Source organism: Stenella coeruleoalba, assembly GCF_951394435.1.
Source record: "Stenella coeruleoalba genome assembly, chromosome: 5".
In the NCBI taxonomy this organism is placed as follows: domain Eukaryota; kingdom Metazoa; phylum Chordata; class Mammalia; order Artiodactyla; family Delphinidae; genus Stenella; species Stenella coeruleoalba.
The window spans coordinates 43,092,929-43,106,799 of NC_137150.1; the positions used below are offsets into that span (position 1 = coordinate 43,092,929).

Consider the following 13,871-nt stretch of genomic DNA (forward strand, 5'->3'; position numbering starts at 1 on the left):
AGTTGACCCTTGCAATTCAAGTCTGTGTTGTTCAAAGGTCAATTGTATACATATACAGTAAGTCCTCTACATAGGAACCTTCAAGCTGTGAACTTTCAGAGATGCAAACATATATTTGCATGTCCAATCACGAAAGTTAGTTCACATGTCTGGCATACATTGTCGCATGTGTGCATCTTCTATAAGTGGTTGTGCTTGTGTGTACTTTACTGTACAGTACTGTATAGAGTACAGTAGTACAGTATCTTTGTTTCAAGTCCAGGATGTCTGGAAGCAAGCATAAAAGCAGCTGTGATGTAGCCAGTACTGCTAAGAAGCACCAAGCCATAACGATGGAAACAAAAGTGACAATAATTGAGAAAGTGGAGAGGCAAAAAGATGGTAGAAGTCACTCATTGTTATAACATTGAATTCCTTGCTGTGCAACACAAGGAGCTTACTAATGAAGACCTGATGGAATTGGAGGCCCAGAGAAAGGATGAAGAGAGACAAGAGGAAGAAAAAGTAACTGAAGAACTGAAGAGATTTGTGATGCAGGAAATGGCAAGGGGATTTTCTTTATTTGAGGAGGCACTGTTAGTTTTTGAGGCACAGGACCCGAATGTAGAATGGTACACGAAGGTTGCAGCAGCTGTTCAGTATGCAATCCAGTGCTACCGTGTCAACTATGATGAGAAAAAAGAGCTACTATCCAGATATCACTGGTTCATTTTTTCAAGAGGGTAGATAGAATTGAATCCAGCAAGGAATCAGAACTTGTGTCATCAATGTCAGGCATGAGTGAAATCGCAGCTTGCCCTCCATCTCCTATTGCTGAGGATCCTTCAGCTGTACCATCTCCCACCTCCCCTCCCTCCTCCAGTCAGTAACTCTTCTTGCCTTTTCACTAGATGCCAGCCCCTGCATGCCAGCTGTTGTACTGTACTACTGTACTTTTCAAGGTACTACACTGTAAGATTAAAAATGTTCTTTGTTTTTTGTGTTTGCTTCTTTATTATTTGTGTGACAAGTATTACAAACCTATTACAGTACAGTACTGTATAGATGATTGTGTTATTTGGGTACCTAGGCTAACTTTGTTGGACTTACAAATGCACTCTCAGAACAGAACTTGTTTGTGTGTAGGGGACTTACTACAGACACACACAGGGATGTTATCCAGCAATAAAAAAGGAAATCTTGCCATCTGTGACAACCTGGATGGACCTTGAGGGTATTATACTAAGTGAAATAAATCAGACAAAGACAAATACTATATGACCTCACTTATATGTGGAATCTAAAAATAAAACATAAACAAACCCTAAAAAACAAATTCATAGATACAGTGAATAGATCAGTTGTTGCCAGAGGTGGGAGGTGGGGGAATGTGTGAAATGGGTGAAGATGATCAAAAGGTACAAACTTAAAAGTGAAGACATCGCCCTTTCTTTTCAGTAAGTGCAGATAATTAAACATAATTCTGAAACATACCAAGTCAGTAGGTGTATTTGAATAATAGGTGGGTTTGATAAAAATTTTTTATTAAGTATGAAATCCTTAACATTTGTATAGCTAACCAAGTAAAATTCTAAATAAAAATTCTTATAATCACTGTAATAAATGTGTGGGGAATACAAAACTGAAAGCATCTATATCCACCTTTGAGCTTTTTCCTTTCAGGTAAAGTCAAGATGTATTTTTATTAGAGTCTGCTAACATCTTGCTTTCAAAGAAATTGAAGCTGTGTAAATAATTCATCTTGATATCAATATTTTTAAAGCACATTTTTATTGTTTCTGAAAGTAGTCACGGTGTTCAAATATAATTCACTTTTAAACTTTGAAAGTGTTTAATACTTGGTATTAATTTCAAGTTGACCTAAAGTAGGCATGTGTACATGTGTGGATGCCTGCATATATGTTGCATGTTTAAGAAGTATATTAATATCATAATAAATTTAGTATTATAAGATGGGAATTAAACATGTGACATCAAAGTACACTTATACTAACAAATTATTTCTCTCAGCATCAAGTTCAATAGAAGTAATCACATTTTTAGCTAAGGAATTCTTATCAGCTCCTACTATCCTTGAAAATAGGTGACACATGAAGTTGCATTATATATTGTACTCATGAACTCTTACTTGATGTGCAATTTTTTAAATAGACTTTTCCATTAACATTTACTGAAAAGACTAATATTTTTAATAAAGCAAATAGTAACTTAAAATAATCACAGTATATTTTTAATTTACCAAATACATAAACTTAAATTGCTACTCTTTAGTGCTATTGTGGCATTGTTTCATTCATTTGTTCATTACCTTTGTTTATTTGTATCACTAACCTCCTCATTATTAACTGTGTTCTCTCCCTGATTTCACACATCCCATTAGATGCAAATGCTTGTCATTTATACTTCCTTACCATCTTTGAAATTTACCTTTATCTTCCCTTTTCCATTATGCTGAATTTGTTTAATGCATCATGAATGACATCATGACATAACTAATAAGAAGCAACCGATTGTGAAGACTACGGTGTCCTTATTTGGCTCTGCCCGGGCCAAAAATGCAGCTCCACAGCTGCACTGGTTTGGCGCTTACTCAAGATTCATCTTTAAGGGTCTCAACAATCTGCAGTAGCCTAGACACTCCCTTTTGTACTGTGTATGTCATATCCAGTTAAAGTGCTTACTCCCTTTCACTGCATTTTCCTCCTCCAGCTTTACTGTCATTTCAGTTTCAATCTTAAATGGCACCTCTGTCCTATCTTTTTCTAGTTCTCAAGTGGATTTAACTTCTAACTTCACTAATTTCTAAACATGCTTGTTTCCTAAGAAATTTCTCATAAGCATTATACATTATCTCTAATTAAACCTACTTGTATGTAACATACACTCCATCCTAAGGATAAATTCAGAGTAAAGATCATACACCATACAACAATTTTCACATGGTGATTCTTAATGAAAAACTGTCACATGTTGAATAAACATTTTCATGGTACTTTATCATATAAATTGATAATGTTATAGGAAGCACATAATATACAGATTATAAACTGTTGCCGTCATGGACATTAAGTTGCTCATATTTCCTTTCATGAGAGAAACTCCTACAAGGAGAATCCCCACCTGACTGCTTTCTATTGTAAGTGCCTTCAGGAACTGCCTCAGCTTCCAGGTTGAAGCCATGAGCATCTTGGAAAACAATATTGGAGGATATAGTGTTACAAACATGAAGGGGAATGCCCCACCCAGTGTAATGCACAAGGACTTTGAAAAGTTCAGGAAGTAGAATGCATACAAGGATCATGGAATTGGCTGGTATCTACAAAGTTACACTGACACCCTGCAGAAGGATGATGATAATCTGCGTATAGCTAAGGGAGGGAGTCAGAGAGCCTCTGCTGTCATTTAAAAAGAGGGCTTTAGCTCTTACATTGTGGGACAGGACCAAATGAGGAACAGACTCAGGATATTATTGTTAAGAACACTGAGCTACAGAGACTATTGAATGCTAAGCCTAGGCAGGTCTGTTATGCTGTGTTTAGGGTCCTGGCTGAGAAAACCTGCGTTACTGAAGCTTAGAACGGGAATATCTGTGTGGATTCCTCTGAAGATTTTAACTGTGAGCCTTCAGAGTCTTCAGAGGGAGCTCACCCTTTCCCATTAAAGTATTAGCAGTTCCTTGATATGAGAATAAGCTGCAAAGGTCTCTTCCCTGCCAGGCAACAAGTACCCCCTCAAGAGCTGTCCCCACCTTCTTTTCTGGCTACCAGATTGATAACTGGGGTTAAATCCCAGAATAGCTCCAATGCATATATGCCCATTTTGATAACCCATAAAGTCATCATCAGATTGGGTAGATGCAGCAATAATTCATTGTAGGATAGAAATGGTACATCGTGGATCAAGCCTGAGCAGGACGAGAAGGCCTAAGTAAATTGCATGAGTACACAGCCTCATGTCACCCATGTTTTCATCCTTCCCTCATCTTATATATGGGTATATGGAGGGAATATGAAAAACCCAAGCTTGGTTTATAGATAGATTGGCTCAGTATACAAAATGAACCCAAAATAAATGGAGGCTACATTGTAGCCACTCAGTGGTAACTCTGAATGACAGTGAGTGTGTGAAAATCTTCCCAATGGACAGAGCTATCGTTACAACCATTCATTGACTTTATGGGAAAGGAGATGTGGCCAGAGATGAGAATGTGTGGAATTATGGGCAGTGGTGAATGGCCTCAAAATTAAAAGACTGGAATGTCAGATAAAAGAGGGTCTACGGGAGAGGCATGCGGGTGGACGTATGCAAAGGGGCGTCAAGTGACATTTTTCATGTCAGATATAAATGCCTACCAGTGAGCACTCACCATGGAAAGAATACTGAATAACCACGTAGACAAAATTACTCTGCCAGTTGCTACTAAATAGTCTTTGTTATTGGCTATGCCAGACCTGGCATGACAGGTATAGAAATGGAGTAATCACTGGGTAAAAGATGGAGATCACACAGGAACCCAGCAGCATGAATTCTAACAATCTAGCTTCTGCCTTCTAAGAAAATTTAATCTCTCAGAAAAAAACAAACAAACAAAAATAACAATTCTGAATCACCCATATGGCATATTTCCTTGGGAAGACAAATTATCCTTTGTTACCAGGGGTAACAAGTCATTCTCACAGAAATTGACATCTATTCTGGTTATGGAGAATTTTTTTCTTACCCTCAGAGCCCCAGTCAGCACCACCATCTAGGGAGTTACAAAATGCTTGATATACAGGCATGAAGTTTCACACAATATAGCATCTAGCCAAGGAACACATTCACACGGAAGGCAGTACAAGACAATGCAACTGATACATACACCTCATAGAAAATAATTAGTATGGTTATTTCTTGATGAAGGAAGCCCAATAAAACTCATGTTACCATTACACACATCTTAAGCTTTCCCAATAGACCCATGAAAAGTCAGAATTGCAGTGAAAGTGGCCTCTGTGTAATAATTGCAGCAGAACTCTACGTTCTAGATATAAGGTTAAAAATAGAATATAATGGTATAATCACATATTTTTCTAAACACAGATCACAATTTATGTATTAAATATTAAATATATATTTTAGACAGATGAACAGAATTAAGCCTATTTAAATCTATATTACAGAAATAAATATGATTTGCCACTTGAGTCTTTGACTATATTTTCAATTGGGAAAAAAAGGAAGCCAGAATAAAACAGATCATCAGATTAACAAACTCATTTCCACTCTCAATTCTCAGAGCTAATACCGGTGTGCCACAGGAAATAGTAAAATAGACAAATGCGGACATACAATGAACTGACTAGAAATTGCATAATTTCAGGTATAGTATGTTTTGAGGAACTTTACAGAAATTATGTTTACCCCAACTATCTCACACAAAGCGCTGAAATGCTACTTTAAATTACATGATTTGTTTTTTCTTTTAGTGTACTGCTCCCGATACCCACCCTATATTTAAGTACAAAATTCTTAGAGATGGATTAGAAGGGAAGGTTCTGCTTCCAGAAATAGTAGTCTAAATGGTTAGAGCCAGTCCCACTTATATATTGTCGGGAAAAATAAGTAATCTTGTCAACAAAAGTCCTCTCCCTACCAACAGAGAACGGGCAGAGAACAATCACATAACTGGATAAGTACTAATAGATTATACGTATATAAGGTAAAACGAGTGATTATGGGGTCTGGACAGAATTTCATGCACTTTATAGAGAAAAGTATAAGAGACAAAAACTTCTCTCATTTCCTTGAGACAAGAAAATACACTTTGTGATTGCTTATCTTATGGGGGCCTCCTAAATTAATGTTGGAGGTTTGTGTTTACAGTTCCAGAATCAGAAGGGCCAGGACCTTGTGCTGTAAAATTAAAAGGTCTTGTGTTCTCAAGAATACACCTTAAGGAGGAGAGAAGCTTCTCCCTCTTCTTCTTTAAACAGAGAAGACTTAATCATCACATAATTTAGACACACACTCCTACTAAGGCAGTGAGGGATATTGATATAAAAACATTAAAATTTTTAAACTTGCTTTACTTCCATAAATGCCTTTTAAGTCTGAGTCAAGTCAATGGCTCTCAAAATTCCCCTTGGGTATGCTTTGAATTTATAAATAAAATTTTATTAATACGGATTGATGGCATGGATTTCTTCACCAGTTATATAGTTCTGTTTCTTTAAGAGATATCTTCCCTGAATGGAAGAGATGACTGAGAATTCTGTTTAATAAAGGTGGCTAATTTAATAGATTGGTGATTTTGAAAATGAAACCATTCAATGCCAAGAAAAGGTGCCTTTTCTCCGAGGAACCAATACCACAGAGCCCAAGCCTTTCCCAGACAGATCATGCCCTTTAGGGTTTTAATGTGGGGACCAACACTGGTGCTGCCAGCAGATTTATTTTCCTAAAAATGTGGCAAGGGTGAAAGATCTAGCTCTGCTATTTACTATACAGTCCTTTGTTTAAGCACCTGCATTTCTCTCACACAACGCATTCTTGATTTCCAAACCAAACATACTCACATTCATTTTCTACTTTTATTGGTCAGCGGCATTTCTGCTTTCTAAATTAAAAAAAAAAAAGTCTCCCACTGTTTCTCCTTTTTCTATTCTCAATAAAATTATTCATTTTTTACCTCATTTTCTTCTGTCATTTCAGCAGGATTTTTAGTAGAAGAACAAATAAAGGGTGGCAGCTGCCATCTTAAACTAGAATCCTAAACTATAATTCTGACATATGTCCTTTATTCCCACAGCCTGGAATATTCTTTATCGCCTGCCTTATCCCTAACATATACCTGAGAAAATTCTTAGGTAAATTTGAAGACACAATGAATCCTCCCTCCAGATTGGCATCTGAAACGCTTTCCCATGTTTGAAGAATTTATCAACATGTAGTTCTTATGGAGAAGTGATAATCTGCTTTCTACTACCAAAGTCACATAGTTCAGATGCTAGACTTCTTTGTTCCTTTGACAACTGACATGTAGAGTATGTGTATTGTACCTAAGACATTCCCATTTGATATACAATCTGGGGCTTTGAATTCAGATAATAATGGCAGAGAGAACCTTCATGTTAGATAAACAATATATTTCCCGTAAGTTCATGTTCTGTGTAGTTAACTGTGGTTGATCTCTGATATACTCAACCACGATCTTGAAACAGAGCAGAACCCTATGATCCTTCCCTGCCCATGTCCTTAGCCTGCCTCTTGTCTGTGAAAAAACTTTAGCCAAAGGATAAGTTAAATCAGAGAAGTGAGAGAATGCAGAAACAAAGGAAAGCAGTCAAAGGAGACAAAATAACAATAGTCATTAAGCAAAGTCAAGGACCTTTAGTTCCTCCTCAAAGACTGTAGATAATATTCTGAACCATATCCTTTGAGCTGTCTTACAGAGACTAAAACCCTCAACAGGTGGAAGAAGTTAGCTACATGGTTGCCACAATTCCGAGAACTGGCCTCAAAGAAATGGGAACAAACCGACCCTGGTACTACAGACTAACTGTATTTAAAACAATGAAGATGACCCTGATCAGACCACTGCATGACTAACTTCAAGATGACTGTCAGAGCTGACTGTGCTGTTTCTGCCTTAGCCCCCTCCCTCCATCTGTAAATGCTCTTGCCCACTGATTGTCAGTGCGGGGAATAAGCCTTTGGGCAGGAGTCTGCCCTCTTCCCTCCACCCCTCCCCCACTTGATAGCCTCTGAAAGCAAACTTTCCTTTCCACCAACCTTGCCTCTTTATTGGCTTCGGAGGGCAAGCAGCCAGACCCCCACTTGCGGTAACAATTTTGACTGATACAGATACTGCAAACAGGGTACAGGTTTCTAGCAAGAGATCCTCAGGAAGTAGAAACAATACGAAGCTTGGGTATTTTGCTTAATTCAGACTTAATGCGGTAAAAATTTAGTTTTAATATTAGAATCTGGGATTCTAAGACATGCACTAAAGAGGTAACTAAATTGATATAGAGGATCTACTAGAATGAGCTGCTCATTGGAGCCTTTAGGGTTTTAGTTGGCTACTCCCTAAAATAGGAAAAGGGACACAAGAAATTTAACAACTGCAGTGTGGATTGGCTGTCACCAATAACACAGAAAGCATAGAGGAAGAAAATACCATGCTAAAATTCTTATTTTATTCATCAACCCAGGAATTCTGTGACCTTGCTAAAGAATATCTTACTGCCTGTAGCCTCAGGGTAAAGAAAGCAGATGAAGTTTGATCCTATGTTTTGCTGAATCACGGCTCTATTTCATCAAACTGAAGACGCTAGTAACTGTTAAAGTAATATACCATTATTTTAGATACCAGCACTATGAAAAAAGAAACAAAAATTACTTACCTCAACTCCTTTGGAAGCACAGAAATGAGACCGCTGGTCACAGTTGGCCTTTTGGAGGGCCAACATTCAGCCTACCGTATTCCTCCTCTATCACTGTCTTTAAAAGTATAACCAAGCAGGACCCTATTGGGCCTTCCCAGAACACACCCCTCCCCGCCTACGTCCTCTTCCTGCCTCTTGTTTGTAGAAAAACTTTAGCTCCCTAGGCTTTCCCTGAGCTCCATAGAGTGAATTTAATCAAAGTGAGAAAATACAGAAAGAAAGGAAAACAGTCAAGCAAGACAAAATAATAATGGTTTAGCCATTAAACAAAGTCAAGGATTTTTAGTTCTTCCTCAAGGGCTATAGATAATATTCTGAGCCACATCCTTTGAGTGCTTTGCAGAGACTGAAACCACCACCAGGTGGAAGAAGTTAACTGTATGCTGCCCACAAGCATGTAGACCCCAGACAGGTTGGAACCAGAAGGTTAATGATGCTGACTCCCAATTACCTAACCACCAACCAACTAGAAGAATGTTCACGAGCTGATCATGTACCCCATCACCCACCTCCCTCACCCTATCTTAAAAACCCTTTCCCTGAAAGCCTTCAGGGAGCTGAGGCCTTTTAAGCACTAGCTACTCAGATTCCTTGCTTGGCACCCTGCAATAAACGCTGCACTTTCCATCACCACAACCTGGTGTCAGTAGATTGGCTTTACTGCATGTAGGCATAGGGACTCAAGTTTGGCTCAGTAACAAAAGCAGTATTTCTCAACCTTGTCTATGCATTGGAATTGACTGGGAGCTTTAAAAAATCCTGATGCCAGAGTTCCTCCCCAGGAATACCAATGCAATTAGTTTGGGGAATGACTTGAACATTAGGAATCTTTAAATCTCCCCAGCTGATTTTGAAACAGCCAATGTTGAGAAACACTGAATTAGGTAGCAGCTGAAAATCCTCTGGGGATTGTCAATTAAAGACAACTTTGAAAAGAGGCATTATATCAAAAGATTTTCAGTGTTTCATTTTCACAATTTACATTAGTATTTATATTATAGAAACTCTGGGAACTGTAGATAGGAGGTATTCTGAGTACATAATTACAGAGTGGCTGAATTAATACCAGTCTATCTGCTAGAGTTTCTAGATTCACTATGGTAGCATAACAGCTGTGAGTGGTCCACACAATTGACCAGGTGCCACTGATAGACAATGCTAAATTGAATGAAAATGCCAGCAAATCCAAGTACTATGTTGAGAAGTAACTTGAAACAATTTTGACAGAAAGAAAAATGCTGGAGTGAATTTAATATGGACCATCCACTCCCCAAAAATCCCCTGGAAGGGCCCAAAGGACATTTTCTCCACCAAGGGCAAGGGATATACTTTGAGGAGGGGTGTCATCATCTTTGACAAGTGATTTTTGTGGCAATTTTGTATAGAATATAGAGGCTGGTAGAATTTTCTGTGGATTTTCAATTCAACTGCAGTTAAGGGAGTGAGATGACCCCAAGGAGGTAGAGATCAAATAGTGGCACAGAGCTCCAGAGACAAAATGGGTATGGTTGTCAGGATAGATTTCAGATCTAGTACAGTCATCAAAATGGTCTGCCTTAAGGAATCTTTGTAGGTTTATGCTAATTGTTCATGACCCTGAGGACTGAAATACAGGGCAGCTTCTCAAAGGTCACCTTTATTTTAACTACACTTTACTTTTGATTGTATAACTGAAAAATATATTTGTATGTATATTTACACACACATATGTATATGTACATATATACACACACATATACATATATATATGGTGTGTTTATATATGTAAAATAAAATCCTATAAACAGATTTTGTGTCATAGTGCCTAACACATTTCCTAGAAATGTGTGAATTTAGAGACTCAGAACTCATTGAATGAAAGGGAGATTATATACTGCTGTGAGACTCTGATAATTTCTGATGTATGGACTTGGGTTTTTCCTCTTAGCCTCTTCTCAGTGGGGCCAGGAAACATTCTTCAAGGTAACTATGCCTAAGGAGAGAAAAACGCAAAGATACTTCAAGGAATTTTAAAGACAGACTGTCAGGTAACACTTCAGATACTGTCACATTGTTATGTCAAACAGCTGTATCATTTTAAACATCACCAGAAGTATAAACTAGGTCCCATTGTTCCATATACTTTAATTATTATAATTATTATGAATGTTATTTTCAATGTGTGAATTACATGAAAATTCATTTTAGAAAACATGATTTTGATTCACATTTTCCTTTTGAGATATAGCATATTTTTGTATCCATTCATATTTCCTTGGAATTTTTTTGATGTCCTAATTTTTTGATTGGGTGGTTTATCTTTTTAAATTTACATTTAGAAATTCTTGATATATTCTGCATACTAATCTATTTTCAGTTATATTTGTGCTAATTATTTTCTCTTTTTAGAGGGTTTTTCTAATAGACTCTATTTTCAAAGCAGCTTCAGGTTCACAGGAAAATTAAACAGGAAATACAGAGAACTACCATATACACATTGCCCCCACACACGATCTGCCACACCAGGGTAGAACATTCGTTACACTTGATGGACCTACTTTGACACATCAGTTTCACCCAAAGTCCATAGTTTACATTAGGGTTCATTCTTGGTGCTACACTTTCTGTTGGTTTTGACAAATATATACTTACATGTATCCACCATTATTTTATCATACAGAACAGTTTCACTGCCCTAAAAATCATCTGTGATCTGCTTATTCATTCCTCCCTTTTCCTCAACCCGTACCCTAGTATAGGTTATTTTTCTGGTGGAAAGTAAGGAGGGGAGACAAATAGTAGAAAAATACGTATAAAAGAGTAAGTTGCAAGTTGATGTTTTCCTTGGGATAAAATAGAGCTGGGTTGAGTGGATTTGGAATGCCAGGTGAAAAGGGCAGATTGCATTTGGAAATGGGGTAGTCAGTAGAGACTTGAGGAAGAAGAGGGAGTTAGTCACGTGGGTATCTGAAGAAGAGCTTTTCTGCAGAGGGACTAGCAAGTGAGAGGCTCTAAAGTGGAGCGTATCTGCCTTTATGAAGGAAGAGGGGAGGCCAGTAGGACTGAAGCAGGGTGAGGAATTAACAGGAAGTCAGATTACTCAGGTGCTTGTACCTAGCCATTCAATGAGTTTTGCTGATTTGTGGTTTCCTCTGAGTGAAATATCAAGACATTGGAGTGGTTTGAGCAGAAGAGTGAAATGGTTTGATTTATGATTTAAAAAGATCACCCTAGTCGCACCCTTGAGGACAGAGAGTAGTGTGAAAGAAAGAAATTTACTGTAATCTAGACAAGAGATCACGGCATACTTGGATTGGGGTACAGTGGGCATAGTGAAATGTGGCCATATAATGCATTTATTTTAAAATTAAAGAGAACAGATTTTCTGGAAGATTAGATGTGAAGTGAGTGAAGGAGAGAAAGTATTGAGTCACACATAACCCTATCTTTCTGAATTCAGTTTGTAAAGGCTGATGCAAGACTCTTTAATGTTCATTTCATCATCAGGAGCACCCAGTGCCCAGTAGCAGCTGTGCCAGCAGGAGCAGAAATAGTGATGACAGCATCCAGGTTCTCTGGGAGTAATGTCAACAGTGGTTCTCAGTCATCAGCAGCAGTAATGGTGGCACTCCAACCTGACACTTATTTTATTATGATCTGTTGTTGTATCCGTTGTGGATCAGGCTATCTCTTCCCGCTCATTTCCCAAGCATTATTTGAACTATACAAATATTTGAGCTATGTTTTAAATTCATTGCTACTAGGTTAACTAGAATTGATTTCTATAAATAAGAAACTTGAGTTATACAAAGATTCTTCTGAGTCTCTAAGTACAAGCACAAGGATTATATTTTATTCAGTTTGTGTGCAGGGGCCAGTTACACAGTCATGCCTCAAATATAGCTTTTTGTTAAATAAAGGAATGAACTATTAGTAAAGGAGTAAATTGAGGGATGAATTAAATTAATGGATTAAAAATATTTGGGGTTGTATTATCTTCTGAAGTGTCTAAGAATTTTCTACTATAGAACTTTTATTTATTTACAACTATATATTAGTTAAAAGTGGGGTATATTCAGAAGGCAAAAAGGCAGCATACATAATTCAAAGCAAAAGAGTAATCTTTCGGCCAGCAGCGTCCACCAGAGCCGCGGCGAGAGCCAAGGCCCGAGGGGGAGTGCGTGGCAGCCGCCAAAACGCAAAACTCTCTGTTCCCTCTCCTCGCTGAGCGGCGCCGCGTCGCTCGCCTCCATTGGCTGCCCTGAGCGAGCGCCTCCGCCCCAGGAAAAGGAGAAGGAAAGGCAGTGAAGAAGACCACCATTTCCCCCCACAGAGCAAAAGGAGACTAGAAACCCTTTCTTTTACGATTCCTGGGGACACGGTCTTCAAGCAGTCGCAGTGGCGGGAACAGCAGCAGCAGCATCAACAGCCCGGGCCAGGCCAGCTGGCTGGAGAGCAGCTTAAACCACCCCTCCGCCCGGTCCAGCCCCCACGCGCCCCGCCCCCCAGTCCGTGCTGGGGCGATACACACTGTGTCAAGGCCCTTACTTCCACAAAAACCAGACCATGAAGGAGGCCCACTTTCACAGCCTACAGTACCAAGGACGGCCTCCCACATGATGTGCCAGCACTTTCTTGCCTTCTGTGAAGGGACAGCGCTGTGCAGATATGATATATCAACGATGTTTTAAAAAAATTGCACCAAAAAATGCCTGTTGGCTTTTCAGTCTGTATTTGAAATAACAGATTAACAGGTCACTGTTTACTTGTGGTTTTGCTGCACTACTGCGATTTCAAAGGGGCTTTGAAGCAGTTTTTTATAGGATTCTTTTGAGGGTGGGTATCAAAACCAGGGCAAGTTAACAGTAGAAGGAAATCTCATCCGCATGTCGAATCCATAGTTTGTCCAAGTCAGGCTAATTTCCAGATCTGTCAATTAGAAATGTTGCTTTCTGTAAAAAGGTCCTTTAAAAATGAGGGATCGTCTTTGGAGAAATGTCTGTTTAGGTCTTCTGCCTAGTTTTGGATTGGGTTGTTTATTTGATATTGAGCTGAATGAGCTGCTTGTAAATTTTGGAGATTAATACTTTGTCAGTTCCTTCGTTTGCAAATATTTTCTCCCATTCTGAGGGTTGTCTTTTCATCTTGTTTATGGTTTCCTTTCCTGTGTAAAAGTTTTTAAGTTTCATTAGGTCCCATTTGTTCATTTTTGTTTTTATTTCCATTTCTCTAGGAGGTGGGTCAAAAAGGATCTTGCTGTGATTTATGTCATAGAGTGTTCTTCCTATGTTTTCCTCTAAGAGTTTTATAGTGTCCGGTCTTATATTTAGGTCTTTAATCCATTTTGAGTTTATTTCTGTGTATGGTGTTAGGGAGTGTTCTAATTTCATTCTTTTCCATGTAGCTGTCCAGTTTTCCCAGCACCACTTATTGAAGAGGCTGTCTTTTCTCCATTGTATATTC

General features: G+C 38.4%; 1 pseudogene across 1 annotated transcript; it reads left to right on the forward strand.

Moving 5' to 3' along the window:
- The first annotated feature begins 263 nt into the window (after positions 1-263).
- On the forward strand, positions 264-13,028 carry LOC307186335 (protein VCF1-like; annotated as a pseudogene). Its single transcript has 2 exons — positions 264-381; positions 12,437-13,028. The product of its transcript is annotated as a protein VCF1-like (transcript).
- The last annotated feature ends 843 nt before the right edge of the window (positions 13,029-13,871 follow it).